Genomic DNA, 23,608 nt, shown 5'->3' with positions numbered 1-23,608 from the left:
TTTTTAGCAGTTGCCCTAGAGTTTGCAATATACATGTATAGTGGATCTGACTCCATTTCCAAATAATGCTACACTGCTTTCACAGTAGTGTAAGTACCTTGTAATTAGCAAAGTAGGTATGCTTAATTCATCCCTCCGGTTCCTTGTATCATTGCTGTCATTAATTTCACCTACTCATAAACGGTAATCATCAATTACATTGTTGCTGTTATGTTGGTCAGCTTGTCATCTGTTAGGTCAAATTAAGAATAAGAAAAATTAAAGTTTCTGTCTTACCTTCACTTATTTCTTCTCCAATGCTTTTCCTTTCTGTATATAGATCTGGGTTTCTGACCTGTATAATTTACCTTTTCTCTGAAGAACTTCTTTTAATATTTCTTGCAAGGCAGGTCTTTTGGCAACAAATTACCTGAATTTTTGTTTATCTGAGAAAGTCTGTCTCCCTTGTTTTTGAAGGATAATTTGGCAGGATAAAGAAATGTAAGTTGCTGATTTTTTTTTTTTTTTTTACTCTTTCAATAGTTTAATATTTCACTCTGTTCTCTTCTTGCTTGAATGGCTTCCAAGAAGTCTGATATAATTCCTATTCTTGCTCCTTTGTAGATAAGGGTGGGTCCCCCTCCCCAGTTTCAGCTTCTTTCAAGATTCTTTCTTTTTAAATGTTTGCTTGTTTGTTTGTTTAGAGGGGGGCGAGTCAGAGAGAGAGGAAAGGGAGAAAAACTCGGGGCTTGGTCCCACAAACCATGAGGTCATGATCTGAGCCAAAATCAAGAGTAGGTGTTTAATTGACTGAGCCACCCAAGCACCCCACAAGATTTTTTTCTTTATTTTTGATTTTGTGCAGCTCTAGGAATCAATTTTTTGTCCTTTATATCTTATTTGGTGTTCTTTGAACTTTCTGGAATGTGTGGTTTGGTGTATGACATTAATTTTTGGAAAATTTTCATCATTATCACTTCAAATATTTCTTTTTTCCTTTCCTTCCTTCCTTCCTTCCTTCCTTCCTTCCTTCCTTCCTTCCTTCCTTCCTTCCTTCCTTCTTCCTTCCTTCTAGTACTCCCACTACCGATATATTACTCTTTTTGTAGATGTCCTACAGTTCTTGAATATTTTGTTCTTGTTTTTTTTTCCAGTATTTTTTTCTTTGCTTTTCAGTTTTGGAGGTTTCTATTGAGATACTGTCAAGATTAGAGATTTTGTCCTCAGTGGTGTCCAGTCTATCAGTGAGCCCATCAGAGATACTCTTCATTTCTGTTACAGTGTTTTTTAATTTCTACCATTTCTTTTTTATTATTTCTTGGAGTTTTCATCTCTTTGCTTATATTATCTGTTGATTATTTCATGTTCTTACTTTTTACTCTAGAACGTTTATTATATTAATCATGGTCCTTATTATATTAATCAACCTGGTGTGAAAATTCTAATATTCCTGACATGTGTCAGTCTGGTTCTGATGCTTGCTCTGTCTCTTCAAACTTGACTTTTTTTCTTTTCTTTCTTTCTTTTTCTTTTTTCTTTCTTTCTTTCTTTTTCTCTTTCTTTCTTTCTTTCTTTGCCTTTTAATATGCCTTGTAATTATTTTTGTCGAAAACCAAACTTGATGTACTAAATACATTGGAACCTGGTACTGGTTCCCACAGAGTTTTCTGCTCCAGAAACTTGCGAGTCTTTGTATCTTGCTGTCTATCTCTCTAATCTTTGAGACAATGATTTGCTCCATGAACTCAATTCTGATGGATCTAAGATGGGTAGTTGGTGTTTAGCTTATCTTTTTTCTTGTTAGGGGGATGGCAGTGATGACTTTCAAGCTCCTTATATGTTAGGCTGGAAACTGGATGTCTGCTATCCATTTGTTTTAACACTTTTGTTTGTTTGTTTGTTTATTTATTACAAATATAAACCTTTGGCCACTGAATAGCCTTGTCACCTTTGTAAAAAACGAATCAATCGATTACAGGCATGTGGGCCTATTTTGAAATTCTGTTCCATTGATCTTTTTTTTTTTTCCTTTTACCAATACTATTACTCTATTGACCACTGCACCTGCATAGGAAGTCTTAATATCATAGCTTGATATTCAAAATTTGTTCTTTTTCAAAATTGTTTTGTTATTATAGGTATTTTTCGTTTTTGTGTACATCTTAGAATCAGCCTGTCAATTTAAAATTTTTTGGGGGCGCCTGGGTGGCTCAGTTGGTTAAGCGTCCGACTTCGGCTCAGGTCATGATCTCACAGTTCGTGAGTTCGAGCCCCGTGTCAGGCTCTGTGCTGACAGCTCAGAGCCTGGAGCCTGCTTCACATTCTGTGTCTCCCTCTCTCTCTGCCCCTTCCCTGCTCATGCTGTGTCTCTCTCTGTCTCAAAAATAAATAGACATTTAAAAAAAATTTAAAATTTTTTTAAAAGTCTGCTCTAATTTTCATTGGCTTATCCTTTCCTTGTGATATTTTTGCCTGGTGTTGATATCAGAGTAACGTTGGCCTTGTGAAAAAGTTGGGAAGTGTTTCATTCTCCTTATATTTTGAAAGCATTTATGCTGGATTTGTATTATTTCATATTTAAATGTTTGATAAAAATTTCTATGAAGCCACAGGGGCCTAGAGTTTCCTTCGTGGGAAGGTTTTATGAATTAAGTTTCCATGATAGGTATGAAACTATTTATTTTCTTCTTCTCACTCTGCCAATTTTGGTGATTTGTGTTTTTCAAGGAATTTGATCCCTTCATTTAAGTTGCCAAAGTTATTATCTTAAAGTTTCTCAATATATTCTTTTACCTTTTAAACATCTGTAAGATCTGTAGTGATGAACCCACTTTGATTCCTGATGTTGATCATTTATGTTTTATTTCTTTTTTCTTAATCAGTCTAGCTATTGATTTTTATTGGTCTTTCCAAAAGCATAAGATTTGGTTTCACTGAGTTTCTTCAGTATGTCTATTATCTAGTTAATTGAATTTTGCTGTGTATTATTTCCTTCCTCTACTTACTTTGGTTTTAATTTAGTCTTCTGTTTTAAAACTTCCTTGGGTGATCAATGGTGTGTTGGAGGTCCCTAAGACCACCCCCAGGTTCAATGATTTTCTAGGAGGAATTTCAGGACTCAGCATATAAGTGATATCCATTGCTAAGATTTATTACAACGAGTTACAAGGTAAAACTGCAAAGGAAAAGACACGTGATGTGAAGTGTGAAGGAAACCAGCCATAAGCTTCCAAGAGTCTGCTCACAGTGGTTACGCAGGATGCAACAATGAGTTGTGACGACACATGTGAAAAGTTGTCTACCAGGGAAGCCCATTAGAGACTCAGTGCCCAGGGTTTTTATTGGTGGTTCTTCATGTAGGCACTTTTTGCCTGGCACATACCAACATTCCAGAGTGCCAGAAAGGAAGAGGTGTTCAGCATAAACCATGTTGTTATCAGTTACCAATTGCTTCCTGTGAAATTTTCACTTCATAGATTGCATTCTTCATCTCCTTCAGTTCTGTTTATTTCTTTTTGTGTGTGGTTTCCATTTACCTCTTCATTATATGTATATTTACATATACATGTATACATCTACATGTATACATGTATACATTCCTTCCAATGTATTTATATACATATATATATATATATATCCTTGAATATTTTTATAATAACTACTTTAATGTCTTTGTTTGCTAATTCCATCACTTCTGTCATCCAGGTTTGTTTCTTTTGGATTATTTTTCTTCTAATCGTGGGTTACATTTTCCTGCTTCCTTGAATGTCTAGCAGTTTTTGTTTGGATGCTGGACATTGTGAAGTTTCATCGCAGGGTAGTTGGTTTTGTCGTCTGCCTTAAAGAGCCATAAAAATATTGTTTTGACGGGCAGTCAGTTTACTTGTAGATCAAGTTGCTCTTTTGAGGCTCATTTTTAGCTTTGTTGAGTCAATCAATGAGGCCTCTCTGCTCTGACTGGTTGGAACCCAAAGTCTCCCGGCTCTGTGTGAGCTCTACTAGTTGTCAAACTCATAGGTCCCTGATAGTAATTTTTTCTCTGATAGTTGGTCTTCACATGGCCCTATCAGGTCTCACCCTAGACACACACAGCTTATAATTCATTGTAAGACTATGCGGATTTCTAGAGCTTTCTCTGCTTAGCTCCCTCCTCTCTGGTACTCTGCCCACAACTTCCAGCAGCCAAGGCCTTCCTGTGCTCCAATCTCTGACTCATCAGCTCAGTGAGACTGCTGTGCTCCCCTTGGATTCTCTCTCTCTTTGTTCAGTGATCTGGAACATATCTCCAGTCAGAAAAGAGAGACAATCCTAAAGCTTACCTCTTCTGTTTCCTTTCTCTCAGGAGTCACTGATCTGTGCTTCTATGTGAAAATAGGTGTTTCTTTGTTAAGTTGTCTTTCTTTCTTTCTTTCTTTCTTTCTTTCTTTCTTTCTTTCTTTCTTTCTTTCTTTCTTTCCTTCTTTCCTTCCTTCCTTCCTTCCTTCCTTCCTTCCTTCCTTCCTTCTTTCTTTCTTTCTTTCTTTCTTTCTTTCTTTCTTTCTTTCTTTCTTTCTTTCTTCCTTTATGGTGGTAGGGCTGGTTGGATTACCAGTTACTCTGTCATGGCTGGAAATGCACATCATTGACTCCCAGCCCAATGACCATGGTGAGTAGAGATTCACCAGGAAGAGGTGTGGAGAAGGACATCTTCAGAGAAGGGGCTGCACAAGGGACAGTTGTGAGCTTGAGACACGTGTGGGATGGTGTATGTGTTGTGTGTACGGGGAGGATTATAGGTGAGCAAGGGGACTGGCAGGAATGTATTTGCAAAGGACCTTGAATGGCAGTGTAGGAATTTGTACATTATCCTGGAGGTGTTGAGGAGGTTATGGCTAATTATGGTTATAACTATAATAGCAATAACATGTAACTGATTTATTTTCATATCATTTCATTTATTTCACGTCACATGCCAGGCAGGTTCTGCTCTCAGATCTTCCCACGGATCATCTCATTTATTCCTCCAGCCAGCTCGTGAAACCCTATGTGTTATTAGGAATTGCCGTGTGCCTTTGTGTTTGTCAAGCACTTTACACAACATCTCATTTAATCTTCACAATAACACTAGGTGGTGGGGACTGTACCCGTGCCCATTGTACAGATCAGGAAACTGATGCTCAGAGAGGGTAAATGACTCGGGGTCACACAGAGAAGAAGTAGCAATTAGGGGCGATTTTCTTTGGGCTATCCAGGTGTCCGTGGCACCCCACTGGCTTCAGACACTGTGAATGCTAGTGCATATGGCTCCTGGGTGGACAGGGGGTGGCCTGGAAGTCAAATGGTAGTGTCTATGATAGCTTAAAATCATGCCCTCAACTTCTTTGATACCCTTCCCATCACAGGGTGGACTCGATTCCCCACCCCTTCAATATGGGCAAAGCTTTAGCAACTCCCTTCTAATGAATAGAATGCGACAGAGAGGATGCCTGGTAACATTCAAGGCTAGTTTTAAAAAGACAACTCTGCTTCCACTGGACTCGTTCTCTTGTGATACAGGCCTTGGGAGTCCTGATGTGTTTTCTGATTCTATTGTTTTGCCTTTTTGAGTATATCGTAGAAAAGGGATCATCCAGGGTGTGGTCTGGTTTCTTGGCCTCCCATATAGGTCTTGAAGTTCATCCACGTTGCTGTGGGTGTCTGTAGTCCGGTCCTTTTTATTTCTGAGGTGCTTTGTCAACCCGCTGTGGGGCCAACAGCAGTGGCAGCCACTCCAGGGTGGTGGTGGTGGGGGGGGGTGGCAAACAAGGCTTCCCGGGGAAGTCAGCGCCCGTAGGAGGTGATGTTTTCTGGCCCTTGGGGAGGGGAGGGTGGGTCTGCTGAGGAACAGCAGCGTGAAGGGCCCTGTGCGAGCACACGGCACTTTAGAGGAAGGCGCCCAGTGGGAATGCGGGGAGTGGTCAGGTTTGGGGCTGAAGAGGTGGGTCCCAGGGCAGATGGGGAGCGCCCGTAAGTCACATCGATGAGTTTGGCTTCCAGCTTGCAAAGTGATATGATTCGGGTCTCTCTACTGCAGAGGGGAGAGCGGACTGGGTATATAGGTGCAGGTTGGAAGACCAGTGGTGGTGGGGTAAGGGTCCCAGGTCAGGGAAGGTGGTGACCTGAGCTGGGGCAATGGGCAGAGTAGATTTTAGACTGGCCTAGAGAGGGACTTGCGAGGATCTGGTGACTCCTCTTATGTGGGGAGGGGGCAGAACGCAACAAAACTACCTCCCGGATTCGGGACCTGAGCACCTGAATAGATGGTACGCCAGTCTCTGGAAGAGGAGCAAGTAAGGAGCGGGCCGTGGTACAGAGATGATGAACAACTACGGAACTGCTAACGTAAAAGCGTCAACACGTCTGGCAAGTCCAGCAGGAAGCTGGGTGTTTGGGCCTGTGGAGGGACACGGAGTTGGGGACATTGACATGGGGCGGGGAGGGGCGGGGGGGGGATGAGTGAAGACTGTGGAAGGTGCAGGGCCCAAGACAGAGATGTGAGGAATGCCAGGATTTAAAGAGGAGGGAAAGAGGCGTACAAGCGAGATGGAAGGAGATGTCCTGGGGAATCAGGTGCAGACCAGCCAGCGTGCTGAGGAGTCTCCGGGGAGGGGGCTGCAAGGGGAGGTGGAGGGCACCAGCAGGCGTGCTTCTCAGGCTCAAGTCAGCCACGCTGCCCAGACCAAGGACGGCCAGCCCCTGTTGACCTTAGAGATGTCCCCCTTGGAGGAAGGCAAGCAGCAAAGGCCCGAGCTCTGGCTGGTGAGGGGTGGGCAGAAGGGGATTCAGTTTGGATGCACTTCTCTGTCCCGCACTGTGGTCGTGAAGGGGGAGGGGGTGGAATGCTGAGGGGCGTGGGATCGAGGGAGGATTTTAGATGAGGGAAGCTTGCGGACATTAAGTGCCGACACGAGGCAGACAGCAGAGAGGGGTGTTCTGGTTACCTATTACCGAGCAACAAACCACGGCAAACCCAATGCCCTAAAAAAACAACCAGTTATTACCTCTCACAGCTCTTGGACTGGCCGGGCTCAGCTGGTTCACCGGGGGCCGTCGCCACCGTAGGTTTGACCAGAACCCCAAGATGGCTCACTCACGTGGCGGCCGGGAGCTCGGCGGAGGCTGCCAATGGGAACATCTTGCTTCTTCTCCGTGTGGCCTTTCCACCCTGATTGGGCTCCTCACAGCATAACAGCTGGATCCCAAGAAAGAGTACTTCAAGTGCTCCAAACCAGAAGCTGCCCCGTGGGCTGAAATCCAGACTTGGAAGTGACAGGGCTTCACTCCCACCTCATTCTGTAGGTCAAGCAAGTGACAGTCAGCCCCGACTAAAGGGGTAGAGCCAGAGACTTCCTCTCTTGATGAGAAGAGCTGACAAGAATTTGGGCAATCTTTCATGAAATGTAGGAGAAGGTGAGCCCAGAAGAGAAAAATGGAAGAATCTGTCGAGAGAATGGCAGGGCTTGGGGCCCACAGCACATGTTGGAGGACCGGCGTTAGAGAGAAGAGGGCTTGGAATGGAGTTCTAGAAGGGTACGGCCGCCTTATACTTTATGAAGAAGATCTGAATAGGTCCACCAACCACCAGGTTCTGGGCTGTGTCACCCACTTTGGATTTGCCCCTCCCATCGTGAGATAGGTAGCGGAGCGAGCCTCTCAAGGATGACGCATTGTTGACTGCTGACGTGTGGCCTTCATCACTTCTCTCAACGGGCCTGTGAGGTCAGCGTTGTGTTAGCCACCTTACAGGTGAGGCAACAGAGGCTCAGCGAAGTCTGTCTCTCTGAGTGAATGGGCTGATGGTCTGCACATAAAAGATACCTTGCTGTCTCCTCCCTGAGGAGTATGTAGATGTCACAACAACTCCTCTGAGGAGGGAACCCGTAATGGACATGGGGTGGTTTGCACCCCAGGAGAGGGGGTGAGGGATTGGGGGGGCATCAGCTCAGACCCTGGCATGCTGAAAGGGTTTTGGGGAGAGGGGTATGGAGGCTGAGACTCTGAGGTCCAAGCCCCTTGGAACGAGAGGAAAAAGATGAAGGAAGGGGTCTTGGCTGCAGAAACCATGGGCAGGTGACCACCATTTCCGCCACCCTAATCATGCACTTGTGATATTAATAAAAGTAATTTATGTCATGTGACTGCTTTTTAACTAGCTGCTTTCAAGCCTTAAGACTGGGATTATAAAAGGCATGCATTTATAAATTATTAGCCCAGAGCTCATAAGCACATATACTTTGGGGAACACTTTGGTAGCACTTTAAATTAATTTATTGTCATTCATTCCAGCTGTCTGTGATGTAAACCTTCAGCTATAAATTTGTACCATCATCTGACACGCCATTAACTAAGGTGCTGCCCAAGCCAGAGCACATAATAAAACATTCGAATACAATTTCTGTAGGGATGTATGTCTCCCCTCTCCTTCTTCTCCCCTTCCCTTCCCTTCCCTTCCCTTCCCTTCCCTTCCCTTCCCTTCCCTTCCCTTCCCTTCCCTTCCCTTCCCTTCCCTTCCCTTCCCTTCCCTTCCCTTCCCCTCCCTTCCCTTCCCTTCCCCACCCTTCCCCTCCCCTCCCCTCCCCTCCCCTCCCCTCCCCTCCCCTCCCCTTCCCCTCCCCTCCCCTCCCCTCCCCTCCCCTCCCCTCCCCTCCCCTCCCTTCCCTTCCCTTCCCTTCCCTTCCCTTCCCTTCCCTTCCCTTCCCTTCCCTTCCCTTCCCCTCCCTTCCCTTCTCCTCCTCTATTAATGACAAGCAACTCAGAAAGAAGGCAGGTGCCTGGGAGCTGTGTTAGCAAAAGAACCAAGGTGGGTAAGACCTCGTCTGCCCCAGGACCCTCCATGGAGCTCACGGGGTTTCATCCCATTGTACAGATGGGACATCAGAGATCCAGAGAACCTGTGGGTTTGTCCAAGGCCACACAGTCAGCAGAAACCACGGTTTCCATCCTTCCCCAGTGCCTTCTTGGTAGGCAGGCTGAGTCTATGCTCCTGAGAAATTTGGCCTGGGCAAGAGTTAGAGCCCTGGAGTTCAGAAGAAAGTTAGGAACAGGGAGTAAGATTTCCTTGAGAGGAGTTTCTGGTGGGGCAAGTGGAAAAGAATTCCAGGAATGCTGGGCAAACAGAAGGAAAGAACAGAGGAGGATTCATCCCACAATCACTGCCTTTGAACATCAGAAAGGCAGAGAGTGGCTTGTTTGGGTGGCCTAGGGGGACGGAGCTGGCACGTGGGAAATCAGTCCAGGGGAACAATTTGGATCCCATGAGGAGGGGTTTAGTAATGGTGAGAGCTGGCTGAGGTTGGAGAGAGTTCCCTGTCACCAGAGGGGACACAGTGCCATGCAACTGGAAGGGGACATGGGACAGTGTATTAGTCCCCATTACTGTTGTAACACGTGACCACCAAAGTCATGCTCAAAACAACACAAGTCCATTAGCTTATAGTTAGGGAGGTCGGAACTCCCGAATGGGTCTCATGGGGCTAAAATCAAGGTGTTGGACGGGCTGTGTTCCCTCTGGAGGCTCTAGGGGAGAATCCAGTCCTTTGCTTTTCCAGCTTCTAGAGGCTGCCTGCTTTCCTTGACTCGGTCTTCAAAGCCGGTAACATCACGCGGGGTCCCTCCCTTGCTGCCACCTCCCTGCTTCTCTCTTCTGCCGCCCCCTTTGGTCACGTGCACCCCCGTGATCCCATCAGGTTCACCTGCGTAGTCCAGGAACATCACCCCTCTCCAGCTGAGCCGAATCACAACCTTACCTCACAACCCGCAACCCTCCGTCTCCTTTCTGTGTAACCTAACACGCTCCTCGCTTCCAGGGACCACGACGGGGGTATTGTTCTGCCCCACCACAGATGGGGAGGAAGCCTTCCGATGTTTCCAGTCTGGAACCAGGGGACATTTTATTGCTTCGCTTAAGCAAGATAAGGTACGAGGAGGAAGAAGAAAGGGAAAAGGAGGAAAAGAAAGTAGAGACAGGGCTTGGGGACAGCCGGAGAAGGGGTCGAAGAGAGAGGAGGAGGATGGATGGAAAATTCAACGTCGTCCTACGTCGGCTCACTTTCGCCCCACACTCTCTAGGTCAGGCCAGGCATTAGACTTGAACTCAAATCCCAGTGCTGCCGCAGACCAGCTGTGTCACCGGAAGCCAGTCTGTTACCTGCTCTTGCTGGCTTCAGATTCTCCACTGGTAAAACGAGGTCCCTCTGGCCCTGGCCTCTGAAAGTTTTCCAAATCACCTGTCTGGAGTGAGCCATGCTGAGAGACGCCACGGTGGTGGGGACGTTCCGGAAGGGCTGCCTGACAGAGTGGACACAGCACCTTCCCCAGTGGGCACCTGGTCATTGTTGCTCTTTGAAGGGAGGACTGAGGAGCCCAGTGGTCCCTGGACTCTGGGAGCTCTAGTCCCTGCCCCTGCCCCAACTGCAAGGTCCTTGAGTCCGCCCTGCTCCACCCGAGTTAAGGGCAGGCACCCTGTCCCCCATCCCCACCGCCGATTTGGCCCTCTTGCTCTCCTCCCTGAAAGCCCCAGCGATCCTGGAGATCTGGTCTTGGGAGAGTTTTGCAGCAGCCTGGAAGGAGCCTAGCAAGAGGCTGTGCGTTCCCTGTTGACAATGGTCAGACTCTAGGGCAGGGTCCGCGTCTTTCTAAAACCCCATCTGCCCACCTCCCTCATTTCTCTCAAGTCTTCCAAATAAGGTCGTTAATTTGGGTAGTGAGAGGACTTATCTGCCAGGGCTTTGGACAAGGTAGAGGGACAGCCACTCTCAACTTCATGGCAGCGCTGTGTCCGACACGTAACAGAAAGTGGTGGGTGGTGGCATTCCGATCGGTGCTGTCCCCTGGCATGCCGTGTTCATTCCTTCTCAAGTATGCCTTGCCTCCTGACATCTGCCAGGGACCCCCTGGCCCCAAATAACTGCGAGTCTGAGCTCTGGTGGCTCCTTCTTATGTGACCAAGCCTTTGGGGTTGGTGTTACTGTCTCCCTGTCTGCCTAGCTGGCCAGGAGGGGGCCCTCAGAGGCTATAGGGATTGTGATGGCTACAAGGCAGGGCCTGTGTCTGATTGGCCCTTGGGCCCCAGGAGCTACCCTCAGCCAGGTAGTCTAGTCGGTAGGTGCTAGATCAGGTGTCGGAATGAAGGGCTGCGTGAATGAGTGAGTGCGTGGTTCAGAGTTAGCTCACTCAGCAAGCGTCACTCAGCTTTGCTTCTGCGCCAGGCCCTGGGGCAGGGGGGCTCCTTGACTCAGCCCGTGCCCTCCAGGGCGGCTTTGACTTTCGTGTGCTACGGTGGTGAGTGTGTGGCTCACTGACAGCAGAGTCCGGGGGGTGGAGAGGGCTCAGGATGGGGGCATCTGTGGTTCTTGAATCCTCAGCACCCACTCTGTGCTGATACTCCCGCCCCTGCTTATCTCCAGCCAGACCTTGACGAGCCAAGAACCAGTTCTATTAATCAATTATCTGCTGCCGGCACTGAGAACAGAGCTTCCTGGCCAGATAAAACCCAGGGGAGGGGCAGGGGCCGGGACACGCCTGGGGCGCATGAGTGGAGCCCACCGTCTTCTGGATGGGCACCACGGAGGGCACGCACCCTGGTGGTGGGGAAACCCCGACACGCCCATCCTGACGTGTAAATCTTTGGGCGTGCCATTCTCATGCATACGCACAGCCCCACGACCTCACAAGGGCCCCTACGTGCACCTCTCGTGTTCTCGTAGCACGTCCCCCCGCATGGCTTCCCACACGCATACAGCTACCCGCACCCTACTTAGACACAGACACACCCTCTCCCAACATCTGCCCAGGGAGCCTGCTCCCGCACGCCCTGCCTACTTCTCGACAATCACACCCACCTCCGCCTACCTTCCACGCGCACATGTGTGTGTAACACACATCCTCCACGCATGTGCCCTGCCAGGGCCCATGCCAAGGGCTCCCTCCGGGGTCCCCAAGCTGGAGAGTGGCGCCATCACGCACTGGCCTGTATGAGGTTTCTGAGGGCAGGTGGATTATTTTCTGGATTCGGTTGGTTTGGTCCAAAGTTTTGGCCATGCGATCGGGAGACCCGCATTCGAGTCAGAGGTCTAAATTCATTCACTGTGTGGGACTCTGGATGAGTCAGTCCCATTCCTGATCCAGACCTCAGTTTCCTCACCCATGAGATGGCAGAAATGCCAACCCCGATGGGTGTTTGCAGGATCCAATCCAATGCGATTGTGGAAGTGAAGATGTTTTGTGAAAATGTTGTGTTTCCCGCCGTCATGGTTGTGGATTCGCCAGGGTCCCATGGAGCTAGGAAGCCCTGTTGATGTGCTTGTCATCGGGAAAACCCAGCCTGATCCTGGTAATCTTGAGGGTTTGCACCCCAGCCCCCATCAACCCCCCAGCCCAGTGTCTCAGCTCCTGCCAGGACCCAGCCCCTCGCCCAGGCCGCTCCTGTCCAGGCCAAAGAACACGGTCTTGCTCTCAGCCACCCACAGCCACCTCCTGACCACCCGTGTCCGCCACGCCTCCTGGGACCCAAGACCTTTTCCCCGCCGGTCCCTGCCAAGCACCAGCAGTGGCAGCGTGAGGGGACATCATGGAACTCGGGCTCCAGAAGAGCCGAGAACTCGCTGCGGCTGGGGACGGTGGGGTGGTGGGGCCGAGGCGGGGGACAGTGGCATGAGGACGGATGTGGCATGGGAGCGTGGAGACACGTGTGCCTGGGGGTGTCGGGGAATGTGACTGTGGGGGTGTCCGTGTGGGGCGTGGGAGTGTCAGTGGGGGTCAGGGAGCGGGCGTGTGAGTGTGTGGGGGCGGCGATGGAGGTCCGTGTGGCCGTGTGAATGTGGGGTGTGTGTGTGGGTCTGTCTGGGTGGTAGTGTTTGCATTGCGGGTGGCAGGTCTGCCTGTCCGGGGAGGGGGGGGAGTGCGGGTGTCTGGGAGGGTGGCCGTGGTGTGGATGTGGGTTTCTTTGTTGGGCATGTGTGAGTGCAGCGTGTGGCGTGAGGTGAGGGGGGAGGCGGTCCGGGCAGGTGGGGGGAGACAGGCAGGCAGGCAGGCAGGCAGGCGGCCAGGACTCTTCCCCCCGCTTCTCCCGCACGGTGGCTGGGCTGACAGCCGGGCGGAGAAGAAAACTAGACGTCAGGGAAATCAGTCAGAGACAAATCGATTCCCTTTAGAGGTGAGAAAAAGCAGATGCTGCGGCTGCTGGTGGCCTGTTAGGCTCGGAGCCACATCCCTCCCCAGCCCGAGCCACCCTCCCCCATTCCTTGCGCTGCCAATGCACCCCCCCCACCCCATCTACCGCCTTTGTTTGGGGCCCTGCTGTGGGCCTGCTGCCCGGGCTGCCTCGCCATCCCTTCCCCAGCAGGCCAGGGGCGCTTGATGGAGCCCATGCTGGGCGCAAGTGCATGTGTGTGTGTGTGTGTGTGTGTGTGTGTGTGTGCAAGTGTGCATGTGTGATGGGGGGGGCACGCCTTAGCTGATGACAGAGCCCCCTCAGGGACTGTGGAGATGGTGGGTCACCAACTTGGCCAAGGACACCCAGGAAGCCCGAGGCAGCACCGGACCAGGGCTCAGACCTCCTGGGTGCCAAACAGGGGCAGCGCTTTCTCCCTCCTCCCCCCAGGGACACTTGCAGCAAAGTGTCCCTTTCTTCCCTCCATGGCCTGTTCAGGAGCTGTCCCTGGGCAGTGCTGGCCCCACATCCTTCCTCCTGGGCTCACATCAGGCTGGGTCCCAGGGGGCATCGCTCCTTCCTGTAGCCTAGAGAGGAAGGTCTGCCCCCCCCCCCCCCAGATCCCACTCTAGGCCAGGCTGGCTCAGATCAGCTTCAGACTCGAGTGGGGACCGAAGATCAACTTTTTGGCCTCAGCCCCATGGTAGAGTGTCTGGGGGACCCTGCACCTGGGATCCCTGCCACAGCCACCAGCAGAGCTCCTGCTTTGGGGTGAGGTCTTGACCCCTCCCCACCCCTGCCCCCCCGCCGGGTCTTGCTGACCACTCAGCTGTAGGGTGGTCCCCCATTCCAGGCTCTCCTTTCTGCTGCCCCCTTTCCTTTGGGTTGCAAAACCCCAAGCAAATCAGGGAACAAGGGTGCACAGAAATGGAGACCCTTCTGGACGCAAGACTCTGTTTCCCCATTGTTTTCTGGCTCCCGTCATCGGAGCCATTGCAGGCACAGGCTCAGCGGAGCTACTGAGCGCTGTTCTGGGCCAGCCAGGGATGCGACAGTGAACAAGACAGCCCGGGCCTGCCTTCAGGGAGCCTCGCATCTGGCTGGGAGATGCGCTGTGACTCCACCTGGGACTGAGAAGTATAGGGTGGGAAGACAGGGAGGGAAGGGCCCCCACACCAAACCCAGACTCCTCCCCACCCGACTTGACTTCCTGTGCCCCTTCCTTCCTCCCTCCCTCCCTCCCTCCCTCCCTCCCTTCCTTCTTTCCTTCCTTCCTTCCTTCCTTCCCAGGACAGTGAAGCTTCAGTTGGCACAGATGCCCTGCTATTTGACTTGAAATCATTGATGCTGGAGCTGATCAGTTGAGCAGAGGGTGGGAGAAATGGCGGTTCTAGCAGCTTGGTTTCTGGGGTGCCACACCAGCAGAGGGTCCCCTTCTGGACCCACCAAGACCCCCACTCTCAGGCTCCCCACTCTCGGGCATGTCCTGGCCCGTGTCCACTTGCCTGGGCCCTCCGTGGCCACCTCCAGTCACACTCAGGTGTCCGAAACCTCCCCTGAGTGGCCTGTGTTCCCAGCCCTGGCTCTCTCAGCTGTGACTGTGTGTGTCCCAAGACAGGCGCTAAACCACTCTGGGTCTCGTTTCCTCCCTGGCTGGCGGAATGGGCTGGGGGCCTTGCTCACCCTGGAGGGACTCGGGGCTGGTGGCAGGTACGAGAGCTGCTCAAAGGAACAGCTGTGTTTTTGTTACTGGTGACCAGGGGGATGGCTCGCGGAGCCCTTTCCAAACCCCACGCCTGGCCTAGATTCTCAGTGGCCAGCCAGACGGGAGAGGACAAGGATTGATCCACAAACATCGATTGAACCAATTTGGGGCCAAGCCCTGTTGTGGGCAGACAGCAGCTGGCACAGGGCCTGGCCCATGACACGTGTCCAAAAAATAACTGCCGAGAGAAGGAACGGATCGTGCCGTGAGTATAGAAGCTGCTGGTGTATCTCCGGCCCCCAGGGAGCTTACAGTCCCCCTGGGACACGAACGTGGGTTCTGACTCCAGCTCTGCCTCTGACTGCTCCTGGCCTTCCTGTTTGTCCCTCTGTAACATCGGGAGCTCAGTGACCTTGAAGACCATTTCCTGCTGGGATATTAATACCACCACTAATAATAACAGTAGCCGTCGAGGCAGGAGCAAGCCTGCTAAAATTAGCTGCACCTGTTGAGGGTACGACACGTGCCAGGCCCTCTCCATATGTTCTGACGTCAGTCCCTGCTGCGTGAGCTGGACGCAGCATCTCCATGTTGACAACCAGGGGATGGGTGCTCCGTACTCGCGCGGGGTCCCGGAGCTAGAACAGAACTCACGGCTGTTTTGGTTGGGCTTGGAGGATGGCAAAGACCAGAGGCACCCAGCTGACCTCAAGTAAGGGAGGACTGAGTGAAAAGGGAAACCTCGTGGGGACTGCGGGGAGCCAGCCCCCAGGCTGCGGGCAGGGCAGGACTGTGCTGTGTGTGGTGTGGGGACAGGGGACGGGAGCCCTCCCAGAAGGGTCCAGAGGTCCCCGGAGCTGCAGTTCGGCATCACCCCCCAGCGGGCCTCCTTCCTATCTCTCTGCTTCTTTCTTTCGGTTCCAGATCACCTGCCGAGTTCCCTTCTTCCTCTCTGTATGTCTGTTCTGGACCCCCAGCCCCTGCTCCTCATAGATGCGGCTGCCATCCCACGGAGTCTCCTCTCGGATTCTCTCCAGATCCCCTCTCGGCCTCTCCCTCGCCCCCATTTTACTTCCTACTTCCCAATTCAAGGTCCGCAGCCCGGGACCTCTTTTGGCCCCTGCCAGGCCCCCCCGCCCCCACGTGCCTTTGGATGGTCAGACCCCACCCCTTGTGTGTTGAGCTGTGGGGAAGGGGCGCGTTCCCTTCTCCCAGCCGTCCTCAGACTTGGCCTCAGGGCCCTGTTCCACTATGAAAAATTATTGGAGACTTGAAAGGGCTTTTGTTTATGTGGTTGTATCTATTGATATTTACCATATTAGAAATTAAAGCCGAGAAATCATAAAATATTTATTCTTGAAGAACAAGGGCAAAGCATTACATATTAACATATATATTTTCATGAAAAATAACTACTTTCTGAAATGAAAAAGTACAGGAGGGGCATCACTTCTGGGTGTTCTGCAGATCTCTTTAATGACTCACCTAAGAGAAGACAGCTGGGTGCTCATGTCTGCCTTTGGATTCAGTTTGTTGATGCCCCTAGAAAACCTCTCTGTATATTTGTTTCCAAAAGAGAGAGAGTGTATAAGGCACACAATGCCTTCTAACTTCGCAGAGCTTCTGGAAGAACCGGTGTCTTAGATTGTCCCTGATGTGGCCCTTGCAGGATTCCTGGCAGTGCTGGGTTCCTCTACAACCTGACAAATGCCATGGGATCCCAGCAGTCACACGAAGGCAGGACGCTAGGTCCAAGAGCCCAGTGATTCTTGGGGCTGGAACTGGATCCGCGGGACGTGAGAGCGCCCAGTGGAGCTTCGAGTAGCTTCCTGAGGACGCAGGAGGTGAATGGAGCCACGACAGACGGGTGTATCTGGAGAGGCAGAGGGGAGAGGGAGAGCCTCCCAGGCCGTGGGAAACGACTGGGCACATCTTCAAAGTGGGAAGGCGAGGCATGGGGCCAAGGCCGACCGAGACCTTCAGGGCCCCAAGCGCTCGAAAGATCACGGTGCTCACTCCCACCCTGCATGGCAACTGAGAATAAAGTTTATTTTCCATAGCGACGCTAAGCTTCCTGTGTGTGTTGGAAGTTGAAATAGCCTCCTTCTAGTTTCTGGATTGCAAAACTGTGGGTAAGTGCACAGAAGCAGAACTTGTCTCCTCTTTTGTTCTGTTGGTGCTGGGTTGTGTTAGTGCCTGCTGTAAGGGCTTGCTGTGCTGCTTGGGTCGTGTATGGACCCTGGGGGTAAGTGGCGAGCAGGGTGAGTGGGGATGGGAGCTCTGAGAGTGCCAGGCATTCAGACCCTACTGCCAAGAGAGGGCCTGAGCCGCTTGGCCTGGAACTGCCCTCCGGGGGGCAGATGTAGTAGAAGCTTTGGCTCAGCCTGGAGTCCCCAAATCCGGGGCTGGGTGGGACAGTCTCTCCCATGGCTTTCGGTTTTTCCGCTTCCCTGGGGGATGGTGGACCTCAGTGGGGGTGGGGGTGGGAGGGTCTTGGAGGTGGAATGACCCCCACCCCAGCAGAGAGCCAGAGGCCTGGTCAGGGACAGAGGTCTCAGGGCTGTGCGGCGGTTTGTGGGCCCACTGGCTGTCTGAACGCCAGCTCTGCCATCGACTCTGTGCCTTAGTTTTCTCATCTGCAAGGTGGGGTTAAGGACGCCCAGCTCACAGGTCTGTCATGAAGGCACAATGAGAGTCAAAAGGTGAAACATCCGGTGTGAAGAACGGGGCCATCTCCACGAAGCACCAGCTTCATTCCACCTTTGTCTCGTGCCAGAGCTCAGATCCGAGTTCATAGGAATTCCTCCATAAACATCTGTTGAACACAAGAATTAATAAATGAACACATTCGTGGCTCACATGATAACAGTTCTCTCCGTAGGCAAGGCCAGTCCAACCACCTCGGGCAGAGAAGCTCAGACCCAGAGAGGGAAAGTGACTTTAAGGGCCACGCAGCATGTTAGTGCCTGAGCCGAGTCCTGAACTCTGGCTCGGCTACCGTCAGCCGCGGGGCCCTCAGTGAGGACGGTGTCTGGGGGAGGGGGCTGGGCCTCCCTCCCCTGCATGTGTGTATTTGCATGTGCGTGCATGCTTGCGTGCATGTGTGTATGCCTGGGAAGCCAGGAGACTAGATGCCCTTCTCTCCAGGGTTCTCCCTCCTGCCGGAAGGCCTGTGGTGGGCGCCTGGCCTACCTGGCCCCTGCCCATCTCACCTATTTGTTGGGATTTCTGTGCAGGCTGGACCTCTATAGGGAGGTGCGATCTTCTGGACCTAATGAAGTTATCACGGCCTGTAAAAGAGCCCAGGCTGGCTGTTCCAAGTTTGGGAGGGAGTGGGGGGAAGATCTGGGGAAGGTGGGGGTGCATGTCATGTCTCCGTTGGCATCCTGGGACTGGGAGGGGCCCCTTCCTTCTCCTGCCTGCCAAAGCCCCCCAGGCCAGGAGACCCCATCTTGGCCACAGGCCTGTTTCCTGGTGGGTGTTGTAAATCAGCTGTTCTGCTTCATTCCAGAGCTTCTCAAAGTGTGGCCTGTGGAGCGCAGCTGCAGCAACCTGGAGCTGGGTAGAAATGCAGACTCCAGGCTCTACCCCAGACCCGTGGTGCTAAAATCTCTGTGGGTGGCACCCAGGAATCTGCATTTTACAAGGCCTCTTCTGACGCTTACAAATTTTAGAAATCACTGCTTACACAATTTCTCAACAGAAATGTGACATCTAGCAGGGCTGACATCAAAAGTGGATGGGTGGGGGCCCCTGGGGGGCGCAGTCCGTTAAGCGTCCGACTCTTGATCTCGGCTCAGGTCATGGTCTCACGGTTCGTGAGTTCAAGCCCCACAAGCGGGCTCTGCACTGATAATGTACAGCCTGCTTGGGATTCTGTTTCTACTGCTCTCTGACCCTCCCCGACTTGTGCTCTCTCTCTCTCTCTTTCTCAAAATAAATAAACTTAAAAAATTTTTTTTTGGAAAGGGGGGATGGGTGTTTTCTGCCTAGACTTAGAATTATTTATGTATTTTTTATTGAGGTATAATGGACATACTGCATTATATTAGTTTCAGACATACAACATAATGATTCAATATTTGTATATATTACGAAATGATCACCACAATCAGTCTAGGTACCATCTGTCACCGTACACAGTTACAGAATTTTTGTCTTGTTCTTCTTATGATCAGAACTTTTAAGATCTATTCTCCAAGTAACTTTCAAACGTCAGTGCAGTTTTATTAACTACGGTCACCATGCTATTTATTCTATCCCCTCCCCCATGGCTTATTTATTTTCCCGCTGATAGTTTGTGCCTTCTGAGCCCCCTTCACCCGTTTTGTCCCCCACCCCCTGCCACACTGGCAACCAGCCGTCTGTTCTCTGTATCTATGAGCTTGGCTTTTGTTTTGGTTTTTGGATTCCACACGTGAGTGAGGTCATGTGACATTTGTCTTCGTCTGACTTATTTCACTTAGCATAATGCCTTCTAGGTCCATCCATGTTGTTGCAAACGGCAGGGTCTCCTTCTTTTTTACAGCTGAGTAATATTCCATTGTGTGTGTGTGTGTGTGTGTGTGTGCGCGTGCGTGCGCACGCATATGTGCGTGTATTCTTTTTTTTTAATTTTTTTCAAATTTGTTTAACATTTATTTATTTTTGAGACAGAGAGAGAGACAGCATGAACAGGGGAGGGTCAGAGAAAGAGGGAGACACAGAATCTGAAACAGGCTCCAGGCTCTGAGCTGTCAGCACAGAGCCTGACGCGGGGCTTGAACCCACGGACCGTGAGATCATGACCTGAGCCGAAGTCGGACGCTTAACCGACTGAGCCACCCAGGCGCCCCTGTGTGTGTATTCTTTATCCATTCATCCACTGTTGGACACTTAGGTTATTTCCACATTTTGGCTACAGTAAATAATGCTGCAATAAACATGCGGGTTCATTGAGGTTCATGGGGCAAATATCCCTTTGAATTAGTATTTTTGTTTAGAAACTTATTTAAACTGTCCTCTCAGTTGTCCATCCATCCATCCATCCATCTATCCTTCACTCGGTAGACATTCAGTTGCACTAGCCGAAATGGGTAAGCTTGCCCCCCACCCCAGGCCCCTCCAGCTTGCCATGAGGCTCTGCTGTATAGCTGAGGAGATGGCTTTCTGCCTCCTTGCTTCTCCAGGCATACTACTGCTTCTGTGGGACAGTCCCTTGCTTTAGTCTGAGCATGTCTCTGGCCTCTAAGCCTAAAGAAGCCACCCAATGCAAAGTGTCCAAGAGGGAAGGGGGAGAAAACAACGTTTATTTGGCATCTATTGTGTGCCAGGTGTTTCCATGTGTGCTGTGGCATTTCACCCCATCCCCCACTCCGATCCTCCCTCCGTACAGGGTACTAGTATTCTCATTTCACAGATGAGGAAACTGAGGCTCTAAGAAGTGGAAGGACTTCAGCAAGCCTGTAGAACCTAAAAAGTGATAGAGTCAGAATTTGAACCCGGTTCCTCCTGCCCCCGGAGACTGTGTCCTTTCCTCCCATCTTGTTTCGTTTGTGGTGGGTCCGAAGATTGATAGCTGGAAGCTGAAGGGCAGGCTTCGTCCTGATTTGGGACTTGCTTCTAACCGCCTGTGCTGTCCGGAGGTTAGCACGCTATCTGTGAGGTAATGAGGTCCCTGTCACTGGAGCTGTGCAAGCAGAGACTGGGAAATCCTGTGTCCATGGTGGTCGCCCTGTGTGTATGTGTGTGTGTGTGTGTGTGTGCACACGTGTGTGCATGTATGTGTGCGTGTGTATGTATGTGTGTGCATGTGTGTTTATATATGTGTGCACATGTGTGTGCAGGCATGTGCATGTATGTGTGTGAATGTGTGCACACACGTGTGTGCATGTGCGTGTGTGTGTAGGGCAGGACTGAGACAAGGTGACTGAAGGCCTTCTGCCTTCCTCGGTGGGCCTGCCCGGGCCTGCCCCAGGTCAGTGCCCTCACAGATGGGGGCTCTGCGGCCAGCTGCTCATTATCTGTGGCTCCTCTGAGGGTGCCCTGCCAGCTCCCAAACAGGAAACATGTCCAGAAAGCTGTAATTAGAGCCAGGAGCCACAGGCCCAAGAGGTGCTTGCTGCAGCTTCAAGTGCAGACATGCTGCTCTGGTTAAGTCCCTGGGAGAGAACCTAGTGAGTCAGGCCCTTAGATCCTCTCCCTGCATGTGGCACCCCCACCCCACCCCATTCTCCCTGGAAGGAGACCAGCTGTTGCTGGGAGCCTCCTGGGTGTCTGGGTTTCACATATGTTCTCTCTTCCCGTCCTCTTCAGAACTCTGGGAGGGAGGAAGCATCCACCGTCGTGCAGGAGAAGGAGCCTGAAGGCCCTGAGATGTCATGGGACTCACTCAAGGTCATCCCACTATGGCAGAGACGAGATCTGAAGTCTGCCTTTGGGAGTGCCTGATCATGGATCAGTGATCAATGATTACTTGATCATTCTGGGAGACAGCTTGAGTCAAAGGTGGGATGCAAGGGGCCAGTGGCACAGGTGGAGGAGGACTTCGTGTCCCTGGCCGAGTCCTGGGTCTGCCCTGACTGGCCATGACTTCCCGTAGCCTCTGGGAATCTGCCAGGGAGCGATGGGTCCCTGTTGTCTCCCCACCAGGCTGCTGGCCCGCCATGGCGATTATGGTGGTTTCAAAGACATGGCCACAGATTCGTTAACACTCTTCCTATTGAGAAATGGGGTCTATGTCCCCACTCCTTTAATCTGGGCAGATTTGTGACTTTACCCCACAGAGGATGTCAGAAGTGATGCTAAGTCAGTAAAGACCATGCAGCTTCCATTTTATTGGCTGGAACTCTTGGAGCCCAGAGCCACCACATAAGAAGCAAAAAGAATCACTAGCCTGAGGCTGCCATGTTGTAAGGAAGCCCAAACCATGTGGAGAGGCCATGTCTAGGCACCAGTCCCTGCGGAGACTGGCTATCTAACCTCCCCAGCTGTTGGAGTTTTCCCAGCAGAGGCCCCAGACGTCGTGGAGCTGGGACAAATCATCCGTGCTATGCTCTGTCCATACCCCTGGCCCACAGAAACTGGGGGCAGAGTAAAACTGTTCTGTGCCACTAAGTTTTCAGGCGATTAGTCATGCTGCAGTGGACAGCCAGCCCAGCTATGCCAGCCGGGACTTGCCAATGCGGTCACCTGAGGGGTCCTACACAGAGCCTCTTTCCCCCATGACCCCTGGGACAGCTGGCTGGGCCACACTCTCAGGGCAAAACGTTGTTCCAAGGGAAGGGTATAAGACTGGGGAGCCCTGCGTTTCTTGGGGGTGCTGTCTGTTCAGCTTCCTCTGCCCACTCCCTTCAGAGATGAGCTCCTCAGATCTCAGACCTGTGTCTGCCTCGGGGTCTCCAGGGCATGATCCCCACCCCCCTCCTTCTTACTCTGACATCTTGGGCAAGTTACTTGACTCGGTTTCTTTAGTCTGGAAGACAGGGATGACAAATACCCATGCCAGAGGGTTTACTGTAAGAGCAGTGACTTGCACTCAGTGGTCCATTACTACTATCTCGGGACTCACCCTCTCTCTGGCCCCTTAGGCATGTCCTTAGGGCAGGCCTGTTGGGCCTTTTCTGGAAGTTTCCTCAGTGTGGCCTCCCTAGTGCTCCTGGCTGACTTACCTAGTCTCCTCCCTACTCCTGTTCTCCTGCCTCTGGACTTCTGGAATCCCAGCCTATGTGGCTTTGGATAACTCCCTCCCCCTTTGGGGGCTCGATTTCCCCATTTTTAAGATGAGGCAATTGGGCTGGCTGGTGTCCAAGGGCCCTTTCAGTTCTAGAATGATCCAGTTGGTTTTCCTATCTGGGGTGGCTTGGCCATAGGACCGCTTGCTGCTCCTCTCCAGGCTGGGTCTGCCTGGCTGGGAACAACTCAGGGGGCACCCGTGTCCCTGATTCTGGGGCTGCAGGGCCAACCAGTGAGAAAGAGGGTAGGAGCACCACCTAGGGTTTGGAAAGACCCAGAGAGGGCACTGGGGTATTTGCTCCAGGCTTGGCACCCTTCAGTTTTGCGTGAAGTTGGTCCGGACAGTGTGGTTGGATGATGGGCCCAACTCAACCAGGCCTGGACTCTGAGGCCCCTTCCCAGGCCGTTCCCAGTGGCAGCTCTGGGAAGCATGGGCTTTTAGCATCCTGACTTCTGGGGGTGCTCCGGCCACTGCTGCTTCTCCTGCTAGGTCTTTCCCTGGCCAAGTATGCCTGTCCTAACAGACCCACCTCAGGCCTCACTTGCTCCAGGCAGCCTTCCCTGATTTGCAGCCTCAGTCCTTTCCTGGGTCTTCCCATTGTGCCCTGGGTTCCTTGTCAGACCCTTAGGATATTGTAGTCTGTTACTGTTTCATGACAGGTTCCCCTCCAAGACCTTAAGCCCCGGGAGGCCAGGGTCCAGGTCTGTCCTACTCGCCACTGCCCCTCTAATGCCCCCATACAATGTTGGCACTAATTGGGTGCTTGATAAATAGACGTTGCGCAAATAAATTGTAAGTAGATAGATAAATAAATAACAACAACGCTATTAGCAGCGATCGCAGTAATGGTACTTACTCAAAATATCGCAGCCTCGTCTGCCTGTGCCTTAAGCCAGGCCAGGAGAGGATGATTTCCACAGCACATTATTTTGGTCCCTGTAGGACTGCTCTTATTGAATTGTCTGTTTGTATGATTTCACTCCCCAGCAAACCTCTCCATGAGATTTGTCTTTGTGTCTGTTCTGAGAATTTTATAATGAAG

At 51.4% G+C, this 23,608-nt stretch overlaps 1 long non-coding RNA gene across 1 annotated transcript in view; it reads left to right on the top strand.

Annotated features, from left to right (window-relative positions):
• The window catches only part of LOC147576008 (uncharacterized), a 29,055-nt gene extending 9,622 nt beyond the window's left edge, over window positions 1–19,433 (top strand). The window contains exons 3-4 of the long non-coding RNA XR_015241663.1: window positions 14,908–18,144; window positions 18,364–19,433. This is a non-coding gene — a long non-coding RNA (uncharacterized LOC147576008). The remainder of the gene's footprint in view (window positions 1–14,907; window positions 18,145–18,363) is intronic.
• The last annotated feature ends 4,175 nt before the right edge of the window (window positions 19,434–23,608 follow it).

This window comes from Puma concolor, chromosome D2 (genome assembly GCF_028749965.1).
Source record: "Puma concolor isolate L17-30 chromosome D2, mPumCon1.1.hap2, whole genome shotgun sequence".
Classification (NCBI taxonomy): domain Eukaryota; kingdom Metazoa; phylum Chordata; class Mammalia; order Carnivora; family Felidae; genus Puma; species Puma concolor.
This window is presented reverse-complemented; position numbering and strand designations above follow the sequence as displayed.